Raw genomic sequence first — 23,234 nt, forward strand, 5'->3', positions numbered from 1 at the left:
TTATTCTCCTCTTTCTGTACTTTGAAAAGAGCAAAGCATTTATTCTGCTCTTTCTGTACTTCCAAGTAACCAAATAGTCCTGATTATTGAGAGTTTGAATTTTTTTAAAAGAAGAATTCCAGCTAAAAAATGGTCAAAGAGGGCCGAGCACAGTGGCTCACGCTTGTAATCCCAGCACTTTGGGAGGCCGAGGCGGATGGATCATGAGGTCAGGAGATCGAGACCATCCTCGCTAACACGGTGAAACTCCGTCGGTACTAAAAATACAAAAAATTAGCTAGGCGTGGTGGCAGGCGCCTGCAGTCCCAACTACTCGGGAGGCTGAGGCAGGAGAATCGCATGAACCTGGGACACGGAGGTTGCAGTGAGCCAAGATAGCACCATTGCACTCCAGCCTAGGTGACAAGGGCAAAACTGTCTCAAAAAAAAAAAGGAGGGGGGCAAGGAATGACAGAATTATAAAATTACCACTTTGTAACCCCTAATGAAAAATTCACGCAGGCAATGGTAGTAAGTGAAACCATGAGACAGAAGGTTGATGGGGAACTTTATAATGGAGAGATCACGCTGTCACCTCCTGAACCCAGTGGCTGAGCTTAGCATCACTAAACGTGAGGCAGTGAGATGCTGCGTGCCTTCTCAGTGGAGACGATATGAAGCACACTCACCATCTAGGAAGCATTCCTGCCAAGGGGTGTCAAGAATTTAGTCACCCCTCTAGAACAGGGGTGTCCAATCTTTTGCCTTCCCTGGATCACACTGGAAGAAGAAATGCCTTGGGCCACACATAAAATACACTAACACTAACAATAGCTGATGAGCTTAAAAAAAAAAAAAAAAGAAAGAAAGAAAAAGCAAAAAAAAATCATAATTTTTTGTTGTTGTTGTTTTGGTGTGATCTTGGCTCACCGCAACCTCCACCTCCTGGGTTCAAGTGGTTCTCCTGCCTCAGCCTCCCAACTAGCTGGGATTACAGGCGCCTGCCACCACGCTCAGCTAATTTTGTACTTTTAATAGAGATGGGGTTGCTCCATATCGGTCAGGCTGGTCTTGAACTCCAGACCTCTGGTAATGCACCCGCCTCGGCCTCCCAAAGTGCTGGGATTACAGGCATGAGCCACTGCACCTGGCAAAAATCTCATCATGTTTTAAGAAAGTTTACAAATTTGTGTTGGGTCACATTCAAAGCCATCTTGGGCCACACTGGAAGAAGTGTTCTAAGACACACATAAAATACACTAACGATAGCTGATGAGCTAAAAAACAACAAAAAAAAAAAATTGCAAAAAAATCTCATGTGTCAAGTGTAGTACTAAAAAGACAAATTTGGGGCTGGGCGCCGTGGCCTGTAATCCCAGCTACTCAGGACACTGAGGCAGAGAACTACTTGAATCCGGGAGGCGGAGGTTGCAGTGAGCCGAGATCATGCCACTGAACTCCAGCCTGGACAATGGAGCAAGACTCTGTCTCAAAAAAAAAAAAAGACAAATTTGTATAACTTCCTAGTTTTCTATTACCTTTTCCTTTACAGATGTCACTTTCTAAATTTTAACAATTATTCACTCAGCATTTATAGAAATTCTACTGTCATAGGGATTAATTACATTGACTCAGGAGTCCAATGACCTTAATTCAAATCCTGTACCCACCTACTCCTAGTATGATATTGGGCAAATTGTTCAATCTTTCATCTATAAAATGGAGATAGTACTTTCAATTTCATAGATTTTTGTGAAAATACATGAGATTTTACATACAGTAATAATTTTTTTTTTTTTTTTGAGATGGAGTCTTGCTCTGTCGTCCAGGCTGGAGTGCTGTGGCGCCATCTCAGCTCACTGCAACCTCTGCCTTCTGGGTTCATGCCATTCTCCTGCCTCAGCCTCCCTAGTAGCTGGGAGTACAGGCGCCTGGCACGACACCGGCTAATTTTTTATGTATTTTTAGTAGAGACGGGGTTTCACCATGTTAGCCAGGATGGTCTCGATCTCCTGACCTTGTGATCCACCCACCTCGGCCCCCCAGAGTGCTGGGATTACAGGTGTGAGCCACCGCGCCTGGCCATAAGCTTCTAGAATAATCCCTGGCACAGAAAAAAAAGTGCAGAACATGTTGGTAGTCATAGTAGCGCCTTTTTTTTTTTTTTTTTTTTTTTGAGACGGAGTCTCACACTGTCGCCCAGGCTAGGGTGCAGTGGCACAATCTCGGCTCACTGCAAGCTCCGCCTCCCACGTTCACGCCATTCTCCTGCCTCAGCCTCCCGAGTAGCTGGGTCTATAGGCGCCCACCACCACACCCAGTTAATTGTTTGTATTTATAGTAGAGACAGGGTTTCACCATGTAAGCCAGGATGGTCTTGACCTCCTGACCTCGTGATCCACCTGCCTCGGCCTCCCAAAGTGCTGGGATTACAGGCATGAGCCACCACGCCCGGCCAGCAGTGACTATTTTTAAATTTAAAAAAAAAAAATGTATCATTATGCCACACTGAGGATATGAAGAAAAGTAAGATGCATTCTTCCCTTTATAGGAGTTGGACACTACAGTAGATTCTGGAGCCTTGTTTCTAGGAACAAATAATGTAAAAGTTCCAAAGGCTGCTATTTGGCACTATATACAGTTTATTTATTAAGAAACTGTACAATCATATATACAAATCACGAGATGACCTTTGACACCAAGAACAGCACTGCTCAACAGAATTTTCTAAGATAATGAAAATGTTCATATTCTGGACTGTCCAGTATGGTAGCCACTAGCCACAAGTGACAGTTGAACACTTAAAATGTGGCCAGTGTGACTAAGGAACTAAAATTTCAATTTTATTTTATTGTGATTAATTTTTTTTTTTTTTTGACACAGAGTCTTACTCTGTTGCCCAGGCTGGAGTGCAGTGGCATGATCTCAGCTCACTGCAACCTCCACCTTGGGGGCTCAAGCGATTCTCCTTGCATCATGCCTCAGCCTCCCAAGTACCTGAGATTAGAGGCATGTGCCACCTGCCCAGGTAATTTTCATAATTTTTGTAGAGATGGGATTTCACCATGCTGGCAAGGCTGGTCTCGAAACCTTGGCCTCAAGCAATCCACCCGCCTCAGCCTCCCAAAGTGTGGAATTACAGGCGTGAGCCACTGCGCCCAGCTGTAATTAATTTAAATAGCTACATGTGACTAGTAGCTGTCATACTGAACAGTACAACTCTAGAGTATGTACAATGATTGAGAGATAAAAGATTTCTTAAGTTCTAAGAGGCCTGGCTGTGTCCCTACTGATGTGACCTTGAACAAGTCCCCTAACTGCTCTCAAGCTCAATTTCTTCATCTGTAAAATGATTGTATAGGATAGATTATGACTGTCTCTTACAGTGACAAAACTCTTTGTATAAGAAAATTATTTGTTACTGTATTTCTGCTTACATGCTCTTTCTCTATTAAAAATATTGCCTGATGAGAGGGAATAATGTATGACTCTTAGACAAACAAAACATACTTCCTGTAAGTTTTCAGAGTCTCAAATCCAAAATATTAAACAATTATATATCCTTGTTCTCTCTCTTTTGTGCTCTCTGAGCATTTCATTTATTCTTTTAAATTGATATTTGTCACTCTCCATTATAGTTAGTTTGGTTTAGTATCTGTCTAACTTCCCCCAGTAGATTGTGAGTTTTCGGGGACATATATTTTGTTTAATGCTGGAACTGAGTAACAAAAAAATGAATAAATTGAGCTTTTGTGTCTTATCCAATTATATATTAAACAGGTCTGAAGAGGTATCTCTTCCCAAGCACATTCCATAAAAGCACAAAGCTAACCATGCCTTCAAAACAGAAGTGTTTTATTTCATTTTTATTCATCCTTCTTGCTGAGGATGTTTAGAAAGTGCAAACAGATTAAAAGACAAAAATTTTAAACTCCTTTAATAGTTTTGTACATTTAAATTTGGAAATTTGGACAAATTTATTTTTTCTCTTTTCTTTTCTTTTTTTTTTTGTTTGAGATGGAGTCTCGCTCTGCTGCCTAGGCTGGAGTGTAGTGGTGCAATCATGGCTCACTGCAACCTCCGCCTCCTGGGTTCAAGCGATTCTCCTGCCTCAGCCTCCTGAGTAGCTGGGATTACAGGCACGTGCTACCACGCTCAGCTAATTTTTGTATTTATTTAGTAGAGACAGGGTTTCACCATGTTGGCCAGGCTGGAAGAATTTCTTTTGATAGTTTGTAAAGTCAAAAGTATTTTAGGTATTCAAATAAAAACCCAACCCTAGTAACTTAATCCTAAAATTTACCCTTTTTAGCAATATACTTACAGATATGCAATATATATTAAATTGTTTTAGAAATAGTTATTGTACTATGCTAACTAATTTCATAATAATGATAAAAAACTATCATGATTACAATGCTATTTTTCCTTTGTAACAAAGAAGTACAAGTTACCACTGGAAATCTTTACTTTCTTCCTTGAAATGCCAGAAATTCTTCTGTAAAATAAACACCTCTTGTCAAGACTCTCTGGAACTAGTATAATTACCAGAGGCAATCCTGGTGTAAGATCAAAGAAGCAAAACAATAATAGGCAACGTGTGACCTCTACCATGTCACCAGAGACCAATTTTTCAACAGGGAGAACAGTCAATAATCCAGAACAGAAAACATTAAATAACAAGAAATGCTTCCAACGTGTGGCTCACCACATCTTTCAACGCTGTCACATTCAGAGTTCATAGTCTCTAAGGTTTCTGAAAACAAACTTCTGGGGATTTATCACAACAATCATTAAAATCTGCATAAAACACCAGAGGCAAAAAACAACTTGCCAATTTCCCAAATGCAGAGTAGAATTTCAAAAGATACTACAATAATTTTCTAAATTTCATCTGATGCTTTAAATAGTGGGACGGGCACAGATAACTAAATATTTTCCACCTAACACTCAACTAATTTCTCTTATTTACCCAGCCCCATTTAATTATCCCAAAGAAGTTGTTTGCAAAGTTGGCTATGAACATTAGCCAGATAAATATAATTAGTAATAATAACATATTAAATACTTCTCCGGGTTTTTTTTGGCTTTGTTTTGTTTTTGATAATGGTGGGTCACTAAACCCAGAAAGAGGGTCTCTTGTATAATATATTTGAGTGACTAGGCATTACAAGGGTACAAAGAGGGGTAAATAAATTCCCAAAGTAATTACAGTAAAACAGAAGTACGTTTAAAACTGACTTCTAAAAAGTACTGCAAATCAAATTGTGCCTTAGAATCGGCAAAACTTGATAGTTTTCCTTAAATACTATTGCCAAATAGCTGTCTTTTTTCAAAATCAGATGTGAATTAGGGGCTGAACAAATGTATTTGAATTATTCAACCTGCAAAGCACACATTCTGCTGATAATTCAGAGAGTAAGTAATAAAAGAGGGAGACTTTGCTTGAAAGAAAAAGCACTGTAAATTCAAAGCAACCATGAACATTGTTTTTTTTTTTTTCTTAAACATTCTATTCTTTTATGATTTCTTGCTACCTCCATCTTTCCACTCTGTCATCTGCTCCTGTCTTTCCATCTTCTTAGCTTATTAACATTGCTAATCGTATTTGTCAGTTTTGCCACAATTTTAAGTTACTTAAACAGCTGTGGGTTTTCTCTAGGCAATTATCAGTCACTATACTTAGGTTTCTAAATTAGTTGTTGAAAGGTGCTTTAACCTTGAGAAAATAGAAAAAGAGCAGACCACGTGCTAAGCCTCACATTTATGTATATGTTTCTTTAACACAAGTGATTATCAAAAATTCAAAAGAAGTCACACACAATTAGTAGATATCGTAAATTTATAAATTAGCAAGGCCTATTATATTCCTTATCATTTTATCTTTCTTTCCTTATTATATACATTGTAATATATGCTTTCTCTCTATATATGTGTATAGATTGGAATATAAAAGATAGTATATAAACTGGAATATCAAAATACTGCCAAATTCCTCTAACAGTCTCCTTTCACAACCTGTCAGGTGGCTAATACCTTTCAAAGGTATCCACAATCATATAAGCGGTCTCTTGAGGTCATGGGTTGTGGTAAAGAGAGCTTTTACAACATGCAGATTTTTCCCTTCTCCATTTCCCTTCAAAGAGAAAACTCCTTATTGTATTGCTTTTCTTATTCTCTATTCGTGACTCTGACACTGATTTTCTTCTTGACCACATTCAGGAAGAAACACAAGGTTGAAGGTTATTTGTCAACTGACAGCCTCTTCTATCAGCTATCGACAACTAAATAAAAAATTTGAATTCCGGAAACATACTTCATGTGCCACCCATTTTCCTCATAAGTTAAAATAAATTCAAAGATTACTTTTTAGAGTTAACAAGTTTTGGTGTTTTTAAAGGTTTAATAATAATACCTTGTCTGCAGATTAGGCCAAAAGCTTGTAGAATGAGTTTTAAATTAATATAGGTTCCTGGATTACCTCTCCCCCCTCCACCCTCCCTCACTCCCCACCCGCTACCACTTTCTGCTCCAAGGAAAGAACAAGGTGATATTTCAACAGTGCAAAATTCTTCCTGAGAGAGAAACACTAAAATGATAAACATTTTGAAAAGCAAAGTACACTTCAAACTCCAATTGTTCTTTCAGACCTATATTGACTCTTATAGACATTGCCAACATTTGGTAAGGATTATCCTTCCATTAGACAAAAGCGAGCATTCCTTAGATAAATCAGGAGTTTTTGCCATGAGACTCATAAAACCTTTTCACAACACAGATTTTCAAGAGAATCCTTTAAGGTTTAGGAGGCTGCTCCTTTTACTAAGTAACAAAATACACCCCATGGTGTCTCACTGACCCCACTCAGCTGTCCTTTGACCTCCTCAATTGTTGCAGCCTAACTCCAGGGTCCACAGAATGTGCCTCCCATATCAAAAAGGCTAATGTTGCTTCCTCCTAGCACCTGGTGAAACAAAATGCAACAGTTCTCTTTCTTCTGCCTCCTCCGCTCCCTCTCTGACCATTTTCCAGATGTTCCAGGCCCAAATGTTAAGCCCATCCTGGGTTTCAGTATCTGCGTGGTCACCATGAAGGAACAAACAGGGACCAGGCTGAAGTGGCAATGACCCTCTTGTTCTTTTTGGCCTCAAAAGGATACAACGTGTTATAAAAGAGGAAAAGATCTTTGGCCTCTCTTGGAAATGCCAGGCTATTTAAGCACATTGTAACTTCCAACAGGAGAGAAACAGTCTTAGGATATATATGCCCCTTCTGACAGATAGGAGTTACCTAAACAGTAGCCTTAAATTCTCAGTTCTAAGCAAGCATCTGATTTTCTTTGTTGGGGGGTGGGGAACATCACCTTTTTCCTTTTCTAAATTAAAAGCCTCCTAAAATAGAAAAAAAAAAAAAACCTTTATAAAATCTTTAGAACATACATCTCAGGATAGTGTTACATAAGACGAATATGTGCAGTCAATAGGGATAATCTGGGTATTTCTGCAGAAGCCTATAATCTAGAAGTCTCATTTATTAGACAATTTGAAGGACAAAATCATAATCAACAAAAGGGAATAAAGAACTGAATTCTTATTGACTTAATTTAGGTATATAGGAAATACAGAGGCTGTTGTAGAGAAAGAACTCACTGCCGAAGCTTTCTGGTATGGGATAAGGAGACGGGGGACGGGAGAGGAAAGCAGGGAAGGAGAGGAGCTCTTACTTACTTTAAGGAGCAAACATAGTAGTTTTACTTAAATTTTAAATACAACTTCCTAAAACAATTTGATCTTGAACAATTGGGGAGGGGCATATATAATTGTACAATACCTTGGTTTATTTAATAACATTTTTGAATCACAGTCATGATTAAGTTGGGCAGTCAACACTTCAGGGAGTCTGTTGCCTAGATTTTAACTTGTTTAAAGCTTTTTGTGCACCTGCAAAAACATAAAAAATAAAAAAATACATATAAAGACATGAGTTAATTTCCAAATACATATTATATAATAATCTAAATATTTATAATTCTCTGAAAATCACACTTAGAAATTATCAAAGTCTTACACTTTACAACTCCATATACATTATAATGAGCAAATATACAGATACTCCACCTTTCTCAATAGCCTCAAAATAATGACTCCTAATTATAATATATACTCAAGGATAATTTCCGTTGTTCTTATGATTTCCCCACTAAAAGTAAGTTGAATAAGTCTATCAAGTCTGCATTTGTGGCAGATGTTACCATAATATCAAAAGCCAACAGATGACTTTTAGGAATGAAATTAGTGGAAGGTAATTTTCTTACCTAAGGAATTTAAGAGTAATAATCTCTGATACCCGGGCCAAATTTATCTACTCAAAGAACTATCAAAAATGTAAAACATAATTAATATTGATTGAATAATTTCCAATAAGCCTGCAAAAAGAAAAAGAGCTATTGTTTCCTACCCTTCTGAGTAGCGTATTCCTAGAAGATATCAAACTAAAAAATTATAATTGCATATAATTGGTTGAAAATTATAGTACGCATATTTATCTTTCCTCTAAATAGATTATGGTCAATATAAACTACTACATGGGAAAATAGGAAATATATACATGGTCAATATAAACTACATGGGAAAATAGGAAATATAGCTGTAAAACATAAAGTGAAATGAAAGCTACCTGTCATTGATTTTTATAGATAACACAGAAGCATTTCTAGTCCTTTGTTATTGTGTTTAAAAAGAAAACAAAAGAGGATTTTCCTAAGAAACTAACTTCTTTCTTGAATATTTATATGAACTAAATATGAATATTTATAGAACTAAAATATTTGAAGTAAAATTAACTTATGTTGTCCAAAAATGTTTTTTTCATTTTACTTTTCTCTTATGCCAACTTGAAAGAAAGAAAAAAAATTTTAGATTTTTTGAATAAAAGTATTTATCTTACCTCTTACTGTCAGAAGAAGGTCTTCAGGCAAAATAATTAAAAATGGAAGGTCTAGTTTTTCAAACTCACATATATCCCACCCGCCCACACATAAATAGACATCTTTTCCTAAGTCAGCAGGAGCCTTGCTACCTACATCCAAACCCAAGATTACCCCATATGGTCAACAAGGTCAAACTGCATTACTGCCAATGAAACCATATTACTCCACAAGGACCCTAATGATTTAAAAAAAAAAAAAAAAAAAGTCAGTAATCTAATTCCAATAGCTTCAGAGTCTAAAATTGCTAATTTTTGGCCACGTGCTGCACACTTCACCTGTTAGTAATGACATTTTTGTATTTTCTTCTAATTACACTCAAAGCTAAGACCTTTGGCCCTGGGCCACAGACCCCTATTCAGGCTGCACACATTCTCTTAAACGACCTGATCCTTTGTTGTCACTCTTACTCTTTCATCTATTATTTACACCCATAGAGAAGGAAGATACTCAACCATTTGTATAGCTTAAAGCTTCTAATCATCTTAATTTCTTTGCCTTTCAACCTATGGTCTTTTTCATAGACAAATGCCAAGAAGTTTGACAAAATCATTTTTTTTTTTTTTTTTTGCAATCATATTGCCCCCTCTTCTTCTTTCTTACTCCCTGGCCAACCTCCTTCCTGTTCCTTGTCTCTCACAGGAGGGACTTTGTATTAGCCAGGATTTACAAATTTTGACCTTCACCAACAAAATGTATTTCTAAATACAATACAAATCTCCAACTTGCTCTGACAGATCAATAACAATTATATTTCTTTTTTTGACCAAAGAACCCGTTAAGTTGAAGTTTACTGAAAATAACTTAAAATCTGTCCCCAGCCTCCCAAAAGCCTGAGCACAGAATTTTCAGAATTCCTCTACGAAAGTGCCAAAAAGCATTTAGTAAACAATATTAGTTATGTGGCCAAAACTTTTCATTTTAATGTCTGTGCTTGGTCAATTGTTTACAAAAAGAAAATTTAGAAAAAAAGAGGAAGGAAAGAAAAAAGAGAAAATAAAACAAAAAATTTAAGCTTAGATTTCTAATTTAATCTTTAAAACACTGAAAAGACTACTAATTCTCCAAACAGCAAAATCCTCACATAATATATTCTGTATCATTATGATTATTTCCCAACACTTTACCAAGGTTAAAAAATATATATTCAAACACATTTTGCAAATCCAAAGCATGGAATTGTTTACCATGATGCAGATGTCTCCCTCAGATCACGAAAGCCAAAAGATTCTGATTTCCAAGATGTTTATAAAATGACATCTGATCCATCTTTGCTCTCTTCCTCTATTGCTCAGCTTACTCTTGATTTCTAACAGTGTTTCCTTGTTGTCTGTCCCCTCTGCAGACCCTGAAACCCCATGACTTTTCTTATTTTCACCATTTGCTTCAACCAGCAGTTCACTGGAGACCCATCCATCTTGTAATGCCTAAAGTGACAGATGCTCTCAGGAACGACCACACTGCTGAGTGAACAAAAGATAACATCACCTCCAGGAACTCCAGAGAGAAATACAACTGCAAGCTTAAGACGGGGGCTGACTTGACAGACACTGGACCATAAACCTCTTCTAAGCAAAAAAGAAAACAATTGCCACACACACACACAAAATCTGACACAATCAAAGGCAGAAAAGAGTGATTATTTGTGGATTGCCTTTTCACTCTGTAACTCACTTTTCCCCACCCAGTGCTTTTATATTGGGGCAATTCACTCACCAATAGGCAAGAGGAGTTCTTGTGTGTGTTTGAGGGTGGGGGCGGGCAGGGGAGCCTTTCTCAAGTATCTTCTTTTATTCATCAATATTCAAAGTGAAATTCATTCACAAGTGTTTCAAGAGATCTAAGTCTGCCACACAGCATTCTTAAGCCTGACTATCTTGTTTGCATATAGCAATATCTGGACTCAGAAATGCTGACTCAGTTCTACTGCGTGAAAGGCACATGCATGCTTTGCAAATTAAAAACACATTAGAAATTAAAAAGCAACCTGTGACAATGTCAACAATATGTGCAGCACATTTGAAAAAGCTCACCATTCATTCATCAGACAATCTCCAACTTGGGTTAAAAAGACATTTTACAAGAGGATTCTGGGAAGGGCTGCAGAGCTCTTTTCTAACAAAGGCAAGGTCATATTAACATCTCCCAGCAACAAACTAATGACAGGGAAGCTGTAGATGCAGGAGACTCTGCTTGATGCCATCTAGGTTCTAGGACTTTCCTTGTGCCTGTTGTTTAAAACATCTTATTTAAAACCATCAGACAGCAATAGGAAGTAAATAGAACTCTAACATTCAGATAAATTCAGTGAAGGGAAAATTTCAAAGAACATACAAACAAAAACTAACCTGGAGGTCAATTAAGAACATCATGTGGTCAATGCCAATTATGGAGATTAACAACCCGTTTTTATAATAGATATCAAGCAACACAGGAAAACCTCTGTTGGAGCTAAATACATTATTTTTCTCAAAAAGGGAAAATGATACAAATATTTATGTTACATCTAAAATAAAAAGCCAAAATGCTTAAGAAAATTTCCATCAACAGTATTTCTAAGAAGAAATCTAAATACTTACAGCATTTCTTTAATAAAAATATTTTTTCTCTAAAATTTTGTACACAAAGCCTTTAAGTTATGCTACAATCATTTTTCTCTGGCGTTACTAATGACTCCTCTCTCCACTTTCCAAAAAAAAAAAAAAACAAATTTTAAAGTATATTTTGTCTCCTGTGATTGAATTACTTGTGGGGAGAAGGTTAAAAAATATTTCAACTTACATAAATCAACATATCAGTTATTTAAACATTTTTATGTCTCTCTTCTTTCCTCAAACACTTCAATGTATCTTTAATAAATAACATAGTATAATGTTTCATAATCTCAGAATTTTCTGGTTTTTTTTTTAAGGCTGGCAAAGCAGAATACATACAAAATAAAAAAATGAGTATGTAAAATCATATCACAATAGAAAAAGGATTAAATAATTATAGAACACTTATGTAAAATATTTGTTCTAATATGAACTGGATCTTTAACTAGAAGACTTTATAAACAAAGCCTTATACACAGTGGCCCTAAGTAATCCCCCGCAATCTATTCAACACTTTCAAACTTTAGCATTAATAACAAGAAAGAGAAGTGACCTTGAAATGACAGCTCCACTGCAGAAGGCTCAAAAAAAGATCCAATTAAATGATCTACATTAAAACACAATAGAATCAATATGCATGCTAGAAAAGTACACCCCTATGGAAAGTTCTTATTATCTGACTGATCAGAAACAAAACAAAACTTTTTTTTTTTTTTTTAAGGGCCCCTTCCAGATCACAGTCTGTACCAGAAATCCACACAGGAAAAAAAATCCATCAAAATGAAACCCTAAAAAGGTTTACCCTTCACCATCCTATTTGCACTTCAAAACCCTGTTAGTCCTTCAGTTAAACCCCAGGGCTGAACCATTTCAATAATAAGAGAGGTGGCCAGTGGTGATTTATCTCCCATTTGGCCTCTGGACAGAGCTGTAATGTCTAGGAAGCTTCCCTTCCCTGACTGGATCCCTCCCCCAAGTCTCCACATTAATTTGTGCAGCCTTGGGTCTGCAATACCTTAGAAACAATTCATGTGCCCCTTCCAATCAGATGCAGGAACACTCTGTACTCAAGATTTGGTACATTTTCTCAGCAATGATTTCACAAAATGGCATGCTGCTGACTAATCAGAGCATGGCAAATACCAGTTTACATTTCAGATTCTCTTTGTTATAAGTTAGGGAAGAAAAGAAACTTCCTAAACTGTAGCCCCTCTCCTCTCACATACGTTACCGTAACTTCATAAGCTTTTCCCCATGTATCCTTTGATACCCTTTATGTTTGGGACCACATTAGCCAATATCCTTCAGTGTGGTACTCATCTAAATTTAAATCTTTGCATTGTAAAAGACCTTAACAAATCCAAAAAAGTGGAGATTTCATAGGTCACAGACTCCTGGGTCAAAAAGACCTAAAAATAGATAACAGACCACCACGACTGAACTGACTTATTCTACCCTTGTTATCGAATATGTACTGTGTAACTGTCATCACATACACTCACCAATTTTCCTGTAGTAAAATGAACACCAACAATGTTAACAGTTATCCAAATGGAAATATAGATCCCAAAAGTCATCAAATGTGAAACACAGGGAAATTATTCCTTAAAAATGGAGGATATTTTATCACTAAGTATGACTTATCTATTTCATAGTTATGTTCATTTGCTTTCTAAAATGGAAAGAGAATAAAAAGCATATATAACCTTTTCCCTACCTATTCAATTTTTTGTTTTATTTAAATGAGAGGAGGTTTTCTAATTGAGTCTGATAAATTCCAGCTGAATGTCACATTAACAGCTTGCACCAAATGATTCAACTATAGTGATCTAATTTTACCAGTTGAAAATGTTCAAGCTATTTCACTAAATTCACAAGTTTAGAGACTCCATAGGCAAAGATAAATGTATTTCATTGAATCCTAATATCAGGCACTGAGTGCAGTGGCTCATGCCTGTAATCCCAGCACTCTGGGAGGCCGAGGGGGGTAGATCACCTAAGGTCAGTAGATCGAGACCATCTTGGCTAACACGGTGAAACCCCGTCTCTACCAAAAATACAAAAAATTAGCCGAGCGAGGTGGCGGGCACCTGTAGTCCCAGCTACTTGGGAGGCTGATGAGGGAGAATGGCGTGAACCCGGGAGGCGGAGCTTGCAGTGAGCCGAGATTGCGCCACTGCACTCCAGCCTGGGCTACACAGCGAGACTGCGTCTCAAAACAAACAACAACAACAACAAAAAAAAAATACCAAAAAAAAAAAAAATTAGCTGGGTGTGGTGGCAGGCGCCTGTAATCCCAGCTACTTGGGAGGCTGAGGCAGGAGAATTGCTTGAACCCCGGAGGCAGAGGCTGCAGTGAGCCGAGATCGTGTCACTGCACTCCAGCCTGGACGACAGAGGGAGACTTCGTCTCAAAGTAAATAATAATAATAAAATAAAAAACAAAAACCTTAATATCAGTTAAGGAAACTTAAAAATAAGAAAAGTAAATATATGACTGATAGTTTAAAATACAAGAAATATAAATCTTTGTCAACTGAAAGAATTATTCACAATTTTGGAAGTATTTATCAATAAAAGTTATATTTCTTCAATTAAAAAATACACCACAAACATCCTTATACCACATTAGCAAATGTTTTTCATTTTCAGAGCCCTAAATACCACAAATTCCAGAAAAAAAACCTTCCTACCAAATTACTTTATTGCATGCAACCGGATCAATGAATCTCAGATTTATATTTGAGATGACACAAATATTTAAACTGGCATTAATAACAATATTCAGGAAAATAAATTTCTTAACCTACTTCATGAAAACAACCATAACAAAAAGAAGCTTTCCTCAACAGTCAACAAGAGTAGTTGATGCATCACAGAGGAAATACCCAATCTTCATTAAATATTTATTCAGTGCAATAGACTGTCAGGTGCTATTTAGACCTCAAAGAAGAAGCACTTCCTGTCTGGTAGGAATCATGTCTTAGGAGAACTGAATGGAGATGAGAGGGAGTTCCTCAAGTCGTGACACTATACTTCAAAATGACAATGCTAAAAACTGGAAATGCGCTATAAAATGTATATTATCACTTTGAAGTCTAATACCAAAAAAGTGATACCTAAGGGAGTACTAACTTGAATAAGACTTGACTGAGTAGTTCTTAATTTAATTTTATTTTTTTGAGATGGAGTCTCACCCTGTCACCCAGCCTGGAGTGCAATGGCACAATCTTGGCTCACTGCAATCTCCACTTCCCAGGTTCAATTGATTCTCCTGCCTCAGCCTCCCAAGTAGATGGGATTACAGGCGCCCGCCACCACGCCCAGCTAAGTTTTGTATTTTTAGTAGAGATAGGATTTCACCATGTTGGCCAGGCTGGTCTCGAACTCCTGACCTCATAATCCGCCTCAGCCTCCCAAAGTGCTGGGATTACAGGCGTGAGCCATTGTGCTCAGCCCCTGATTTCTTATTAATGTAGCATGAAAATATTTGGATGTTCAAGATGTGCAGTTCCTAACTCTGCCCCTAAGTAACCATGGCCAGGACACCTATCTTCCCTGGGCCTCAGTTTCCTTATCCATAAAATGAGGATAAAAGTAACATAACAAAAAGACCCTTCTAGATTGAAAACATTTATGGTGGTCTCTGCAGATGACATGATCTTGTACATAGAAAACCTTAAGACTCCACCAAACAACTGTTAGAACTAATAAACGAATTCAGTAAAGTTGATACAAAATCAACATACGAAATCAGCATTTCTTCTTTTTTTATTATTCTGTGAAGTTATTATCTTTTCATTTTATTTCAACAGTTTTTGGTGAGCAGGTAGTTTTTGGTTACATAAATAAGTTCTTTAGTGGTGATTTCCGAGATTTCGGTGCACCCATCACCTGAGCAGTGTACACCGTCCCCAATGTGTAGTCTTTTATCTTTCACCTCCACTCCCAACCTTTTCCCCAAAGTCCATTATATTACTCTTACACCTTTTTTACACCTTTGTGCCCTCACAGCTTAGCTGCCACTTATAAGTGAGAACAGGCCGGGTGCGGTGGCTCACGCCTGTAATCCCAGCACTTTGGGAGGCCGAGGCGGGTGGATCACGAGGTCAGGAGATCAAGACCATCCTGGCTAACATGGTGCAAACCCGTCTCCACTAAAAATACAAAAAATTAGCGGGGTGTGGTGGCAGGCACCTGTAGTCCCAGCTACTTGGGAGGCTGAGGCAGGAGAATCACTTAAACCCAGGAGGCAGAGCTTGCAGTGAGCCGAGATCTCACGACTGCATTCCACTCCAGCCTGGTGACAGAGCAAGAGTCTGTCTTTAAATAAACACATAAAGTAAGAATATACAATAACTGGTTTTCCTCAAAAATCAGCATTTCTATATGCTAACCACAAATTATCCAAAAAAGAAATGGAAAAAAATCTTATTTATAATAGCTACAAAATAAAAAAAAAATTAGGAATACATTTAACCAAGGAGGTGAAAGATCTGTACACTGAAAACTATAAAACATTAATTGCAGACACAAATAAATGGAAAGATACCTTGTGTTTATGGATTTAAAAAATGAATATTGTTTAAATGCACATACTACCCAAAGCAGTCTTCAGATTCAATGCAATTCCTATCAAAATTCCAAGACATTTTTCACAGAAATAGAAAAAATAATCCTAGAATGTATATGGAACAACAAAAGACCCCAAATAGGCAAAGCAATCTTGAGCAAAAAGAACAAAGCTGGAGGCATCATACTACCTGATTTCAATATTTACTACAAAGCTATAATAATCAAAAAAGCATGGTAGTGGCATAAAAATAGACCAATGGAACAGAACAGAAAGCCCCCAAAATTAATCCATGCATTTATGGTCAATTGATTTTCATGAAAGAGGCCAAGAACACACAATGGGAAAGAACAGTCTCTTCAATAACTGATGCTTGGAAAACTGAATATTCAGGTGCAAAAGAAAGAAATTAGACCCTTACATCATTTAGAAAAATCAACTCAAAATGGACTTAGATATAAGACCTGAAGCTATAAAAATTCTACACGAAAACATGGGAAAAGCTCATGACATTGGTCTGGACAATGATTTTTTTGACTATGACTCCAAAAGCACAGGCAGTAAAAGCAAAAACAGACAAATGAGATTGCATCAAATTAAACAGCTTCTGCACAGCCAAGGAAACAATCAACAGGGCGAAGAGCCAACATACAGAATAGGAGAAAATACTTGCAAACCATACATCTAATCAGGGGTTAAAATCCCAACTACAAATAACTCAAGTAGGCCGGGCGCAGTGGCTCACGCCTGTAATCCCAGCACTTTGGGAGGCCAAGGCGGCCGGATCATGAGGTCAGGAGATCGAGACCATCCTGGCTAACATGGTGAAACCCCGTCTCTACTAAAAATACAAAAATAGCCGGACATCGTGGCATGTGCCTATAGTCCCAGCTACTTGGGAGGCTGAGGCAGGAGAATTACTTGAACCCAGGAGGCAGAGGCTGCAGCGAGCCAAGATTGTGCCACTGCACTCCAGCCTGGGCAACAGAATGAGCCTCCATCTCAAATAAATAAATTAATTAATTAATCAAATAAATAAATAATTTAACAGTAGGAGAACAAATAACCCTAATTTTAAAATGGGCAAAGGACTTGAACAGACATTTCTCAAAAAGAAGACATACAAATGGCCACCAATATATGAAAAAATGCTCAACTTCACTAATCATCAGGGAAACAAAAACAATGAGAATAGACATTCTCACATCTGTTAGAATGTCTATTATAAAAAAGATGAAAGATAACAGGTGTTGGAGAAGATGTAGAAAAAAGGAAACCCTTGCACCATGTTGGTGGGAATGTACATTGGTACAGCCATTACAGAAAACAGTATGGCGGTTTCTCAAAAAACTAAAACCAGAACTACTGTATGATCCTGCAATTCCACCACTGGGTATGTATACAAAAGAAATGATATTGGGATCCTGAATAAATACGTGCACCCTCCTGGTCACTGCAGCTTTATTCATAATAGCCAATTTATGAAATCAACTTAAGTGTCCATCAACAGATGTATGTATAAGGAAAATGTGGTATATATACACAATGGAATATTATTCAGTCTTCAAAAAGAATGAAATCCTACTATTTGGAACAACATTGATGAACCTGAAGGATATTATATCAAGTGAAATAAGCAGGCACAGAAAGACAAATACTGCATAATCTCAATTATATATGGAATCTTAAAAAGTCAAACTTACTGAAGCAGAGAGTCAAATGACAGTTATCAGGGGCAGCACTGGGAATAGGGTGAGATGTTGGTCAAAAAACACAAAATTTCAGTTAGAAGGAACAGGCCGGGCGCTGTGGCTAATGCCTATAATTCCAGCACTTTGGGAGGCTGAGGTGGGCGGATCACCTGAGGTCAGGAGTTCGAGATCAGCCTGGCCAACATGGTAAAACCCCATCTCTACTAAAAATACAAAAAAAAAAAAAAAATTAGTTGGGCATGGTGGCACTCCAACCTGGGCGACAGAGAGAGACTCCATCTAAAAAAAAAAAAGATAGAAAGATAGAAGGAATAAGTTCTGAAGATCTATTGTACAACGTGGTGACTATAGTTAATGATGTAGTGTATAGCCAAAAATTGCTAAGAGTAGATTTTAACGGTTCTCATCACAAACAATTTTATAAGTGAAGTAATGAATATGTTAGCATGATTTAGTCATGCTGCAATGTATACATATTTCAAAACATCATATTCTAAGACATAAATATACATTTTTTTTATTTTTATTTTTTGAGATGGAGTCTCACTCTACTGCCCAGACTGGAGTACAGTGGCATGATCTTGGCTCACTGCAGCCTCTGCCTCCCAGGTTCAAGCAATTCTCCTGTCTCAGCCTACCCAGTAGCCGGGACTACAGATGTGCACCACCACACCCACCTAATTTTTGTATTTTTAGTTGAGATGGGGTTTTACCATGTTGGTCAGGCTGGTCTTGAACTCCTGGCCTCAAGTGATCCACCTGCCTTGGCCTCCCAAAGGGCTGGGATTACAAGTGTGAGCCAACATGCCGGGCCTAATTTTTATTTTTCAATTAAATACTATTTTACAAAGAAAACACTATGGTGATGGGGGGGGTAAGGAAGAGATTCTATTCACAATAGCAACAGAAAAATAATAGGAACCATTTTAATGTCACCTATATGATATTGTTTTTTAAGTTGCCAAACTATTAGGTGATTTAAGTGAAAATTTACACATTATAGACAAATATACTAAGTTTCTTAGAAGCCTAATCATTTTAGGCCGGGCATGGTGGTTCATGCCTGTGATCCCAGCACTTTGGGAGGCCGAGATGGGTGGATCACAAGGTCAGGAGATCAAGACCATCCTGGCTAACATGGTGAAACCCTGTCTCTGCTAAAAAATACAAAAAATTAGCTGGACATAGTGGCGGGCACCTGTAGTCCCAGTTACTCCAGTTACTCAGGAGGCTGGGGCAGGAGAATGGCGTGAACCCAGGAGGTGGAGCTTGCAGTGAGCTGAGATCACACCACTGCACTCCAGTCTGGGCAACAGAGCGAGACTCCATCTCAAAAAAAAAAAAAAAAAAAAGAAGCCTAATCATTTTAAAAAGAAGTATTTCTTATACAAAATTATAAACAACACAATTCTAATTAAAATCTCAGTAGAATTTTTATGGAACTTTACAAAAACATAAATTCACAAGGAAGATAATTTAAGACAAGAAAAAAATCTTTTCAAGAAGGTTGTAAGGGGAGGTGAGTAAGAACCACATTAAACCATATTATAAAGAAAGAGCTTTGGGTCAATAAATCTGTGTCACTAGATCCAGTGAACATTTTTCAGTTCTAATCTAATATGCCTTTGAGTAGATTTCTGAAACTTCTTTCCCTTTCGCTGGATTTCATCTCATTGTTTTTCTGATTTTCCTGCATCCATAGGCTGTTTCTCAATTTCCTAAATGTTAGTGTTCCACAGGGTTTAGTCTGTGGTAACTATCTTCCAAGGTGGACTCCAGTGATTCTTACTTCCTGTGAATCAAGACTGACTTGTGTGATCAATAAAATATTGAGCAAGAAGGCCAGGCGCGGTGGCTCATGCCTGTAATCCTAGCACTTTGGGAGGCCGAGGCAGGTGGATCACGAGGTTAGGAGTTTGAGACCAGCCTGGCCAACATAGTGAAACCCCATCCCTACTAAAAATACAAAAATTAGCAGGGCATGGTGGTGCGTGCCTGTAGTCCCAGCTACTTGGGAGGCTAAGACAGAAGAATTGCTTGAACTTGGGAGGCGGAGGTTGCAGTGAGCTGAGATTACATCACTGCACTCCAGCCTGAGCTTCAGAGCAAGACTCCGTCTCAAAACAAAACAAAACAAAAATTGAACAAAAGACAGCATGTGATTCCAAAGGTCATACAGGATACTGCAGCTTCTGACTTGATCTCTTGGATCACTTTCTCTGAGGGAAGGCAGTCACCATGCTCTACGGATACTCAAGCAGTTCTGTGGAGAGACCTTCATCGGTTGGAACGGAGGTCTCTTCCCAAAAGCTGGTATCAACTTGTCTAACTGTCCTCCTTGCCTCCTCTCTAGCACCTTCCAATCACTTCTCTGCATTACAATGCAAATACAATCATGCTAACCCTTTGCTAAAAGCCTTCAACATTTTACATTTCTCTCAGGAAAAAAATCAATATCCTAAGTAACCCTGAGCATCTCTCCAGCCTTATCTTGCAATGTTCTCTTCCTAAATGCTGTGTTCCAGCAACACTGATCAACCTTTAAACGCTTACATTCCCTCTGCCTGAAATAACACCCACCCCATCTTTTACTTTTGTCCATTTAAATTTATTTTGCCCTTTAGATTTCAACTCAAGCATGGCTACTAATGAAAGCCATCATCTTTGACACCCTCCGTCCTTTGCTAAAAGCTCTCACAGAACCTTGTTCATCTCCCTCCTAATAATTAACTCACTTTTAAGCTACACAATAATCGGTATGATTAATATTTATCTTCCCTATTATATTCTAAAGTCCATGAAAGCAAAAATCATGTTTTTCTCGTTTTGCCTATTATTGAAATCATAGCACCTACTGTAGTACCCACCAACATAGGAGGCGCTCAAACTATTTTTTCAAACTTGTTGTTGTTGAGAACAGGGTCTCACTATGTTGCCCAGGCTGGTCTCTAATAACTGGGCTCAAGCTATCCTCCCACTTCTGCCTCCCTAAGTGTTGGGACTGCAGGCATGAGCCACCATACCTGGGAAAAACTATTTTTTGAATAATAATCTAACGTATCAGATTGGCGCAAAAATGAAAAGCTCAGTGGTGGCAGTCTGAAAGACTTTATTATTTATAAGAATTATTATGTGACAATTGAGGCATTATAAAATAATAAAGGGAGGGACAAATTACTCATTTAATGATCCTAAAATAATGATCAATAATTTTAAGAGTAACAATTAAGAAAGAATTAATTTATAGGCTCGGTGTGGTGGCTCACACCTGTAATCCCAGCACTTCGAAAGGCCAAGGTGGGTGGATCACTTGAGGTCAGGAGTTCAAGACCAGGTTGGCCAACATGGTAAAACCCTGTCTATACCAAAAAATACAAGAAAAATTAGCTGAGTATGGTGGTATGCACCTGTAATTCCAGCTACTCGGGAGGCTGAGGCATGAGAATCACTTGAACCCAGGAGGCAGGGGTTGCAGTGAGCCGAGATTGCACCACTGCACTTCAGCCTGGGTGACAGAGACTCTGTCTTGGAAAGGAAAGGACAGGAAAGGACAGGACAGGACAGGAAAAAACTTATATGAGATACTAAAAATAAATTCAAGAGAATAAAAGATTAAATTTAGTCGGGCGCGGTGGCTCACGCCTGTAATCCCAGCACTTTGGGAGGCCGAGGCGGGCGGATCACAAAGTCAGGAGATCGAGACCACGGTGAAACCCCGTCTCTACTAAAAATACAAAAAATTAGCCGGGCGCGGTTGTGGGCGCCTGTAGTCCCAGCTACTCGGGAGGCTGAGGCAGGAGAATGGCGTGAACCCGGGAGGCGGAGCTTGCAGTGAGCCGAGATCGCGCCACTGCACTCCAGCCTGGGCGACAGAGCGAGACTCCGTCTCAAAAAAAAAAAAAAAAAAGATTAAATTTAAATGTCTATACATAAATACATTTACACGCCCATTCATATCAAACCATATAAAACTAAGAGGAAATAAAATTATTTGTTACACTAATATACATCACATATATTACCAGCATTTATTATGTTACAGTGAAAGTTTAGCTTTCTTAACCAGAAATCACAAAGGCTAACATAGTTGACTAGTGAAAATATAAAACATCTGTATATTACACACCTAAAACAAATACAACGAAAAAAGAATCAGCTAAGAAAAATGTTTCTAATGAGGAGCGAATGTCTATTATATATATAAATAAAGTAAAACATTAATACCCCCACCCTTGAGAACAAATATTCCATCAATAGAGAAATGGTTAAGCATATTCTAGTAATAGTAATAGCTGCTACTATTGAGTACCTGCCATGTACCTGTCTCGTTTAACACGTACAAATCCATCCGTAAGTGAAACACTATCGTACTATATTTTTGACATAGATATGTATTTATAATAGATGAAATGGAAAATATGTTATAAAAGCAGTATGGTCCCATTTCTATAAGGAAAAAATAATCTAATAAGATATAAATTCATATAGTATGATATAATCACATTATGTGGGTGATGTGATTACAGAATATAAAATTTTTCCTTTATGTTCATTATTTTCCAATTTTCTACAATGAAGTTGTTACTTTAAAAATATAAAAGCTGGGTGCAGTGGCTCATTCCTGTAATCCCAGCACTTTCAGAGGCTGAGGTGGATGGACTGCTTGAGCTCAGGAGTTCAAGTCCAGCCTGGGCAACATGGAGAAGCCCTGTCTCTACTAAAAATATAAAAATTAGCCAGGTGTGGTGGCTTGCGCCTGCAGTCACAGCTGTTCAGGTGGCTGAGGCATGAGAATTGCTTGAACCTGGGAGGCGGAGGTTGCAGTGAGCCGAGATCTCGCCACTGCACTCCAGCCTGGGCAACAGAGTGCATAAAAAATACATATATATAAAAGCACACTGCAAACTTAATTAAGCCCTGTATTTATTATTATTATTGCTAATACCATTATTGACTTTGGACATTTGCTCTTGTAAAACATTGACGTTTTCATGACAAGTAATACCTTTTCACATCAGTAGGTTTATTGTAGATAAATGTACTGTGACAAGTACAGTTTACGAATGTTTGCATAGTAAAGACTATAAATATAACTTGTTTTTAATACCCCATTCATATATTATTTTTATCATAAGCCAACGAATTTGTTAAATTTATTCAAAATGCATGGTAGCTCACGCCTATAATCCCAGCACTTCGGGAGGCCAAGGTGGGTGGATCACAAGGTCAGGAGTTCGAGACCAGCCTGGCCAACATGGTGAAACCCTGTCTCTACTAAAAATACAAAAATTAGTCGGGTGTGATGGCGGGCGCCTGTAGTCCCAGCTACTCCAGAGGCTGAGGCAGGAGAATGGCGTGAACCCGGGAGGCGGAGCTTGCAGTGAGCCAAG

At 38.0% G+C, this 23,234-nt stretch overlaps 2 protein-coding genes across 8 annotated transcripts in view; both read right to left on the minus strand.

Moving 5' to 3' along the window:
* The window catches only part of SNRPD1 (small nuclear ribonucleoprotein D1 polypeptide), a 340,677-nt gene that overhangs the window by 257,779 nt on the left and 59,664 nt on the right, over window positions 1-23,234 (minus strand). The gene's annotated exons all lie outside the window — the stretch shown is intronic.
* Window positions 1-23,234, minus strand: part of GREB1L (GREB1 like retinoic acid receptor coactivator) — a 296,873-nt gene that overhangs the window by 150,943 nt on the left and 122,696 nt on the right. For 4 of the 7 annotated variants that reach the window (XM_050767627.1, XM_050767626.1, XM_050767629.1 and 1 more), the window contains exons 1-2: window positions 10,153-12,061; window positions 7,810-7,919 (exon numbers count right to left, since the gene is read on the minus strand). The gene's annotated coding sequence lies outside the window, so the exon portion shown is untranslated. Of the gene's footprint in view, window positions 1-7,809; window positions 7,920-10,152; window positions 12,062-23,234 lie in introns of those variants that run through there. The other 3 variants (XM_050767628.1, XM_050767624.1, XM_050767625.1) reach the window with 1 other exon arrangement.

Source organism: Macaca thibetana, chromosome 18 (assembly GCF_024542745.1).
Source record: "Macaca thibetana thibetana isolate TM-01 chromosome 18, ASM2454274v1, whole genome shotgun sequence".
NCBI classification, from domain to species: domain Eukaryota; kingdom Metazoa; phylum Chordata; class Mammalia; order Primates; family Cercopithecidae; genus Macaca; species Macaca thibetana.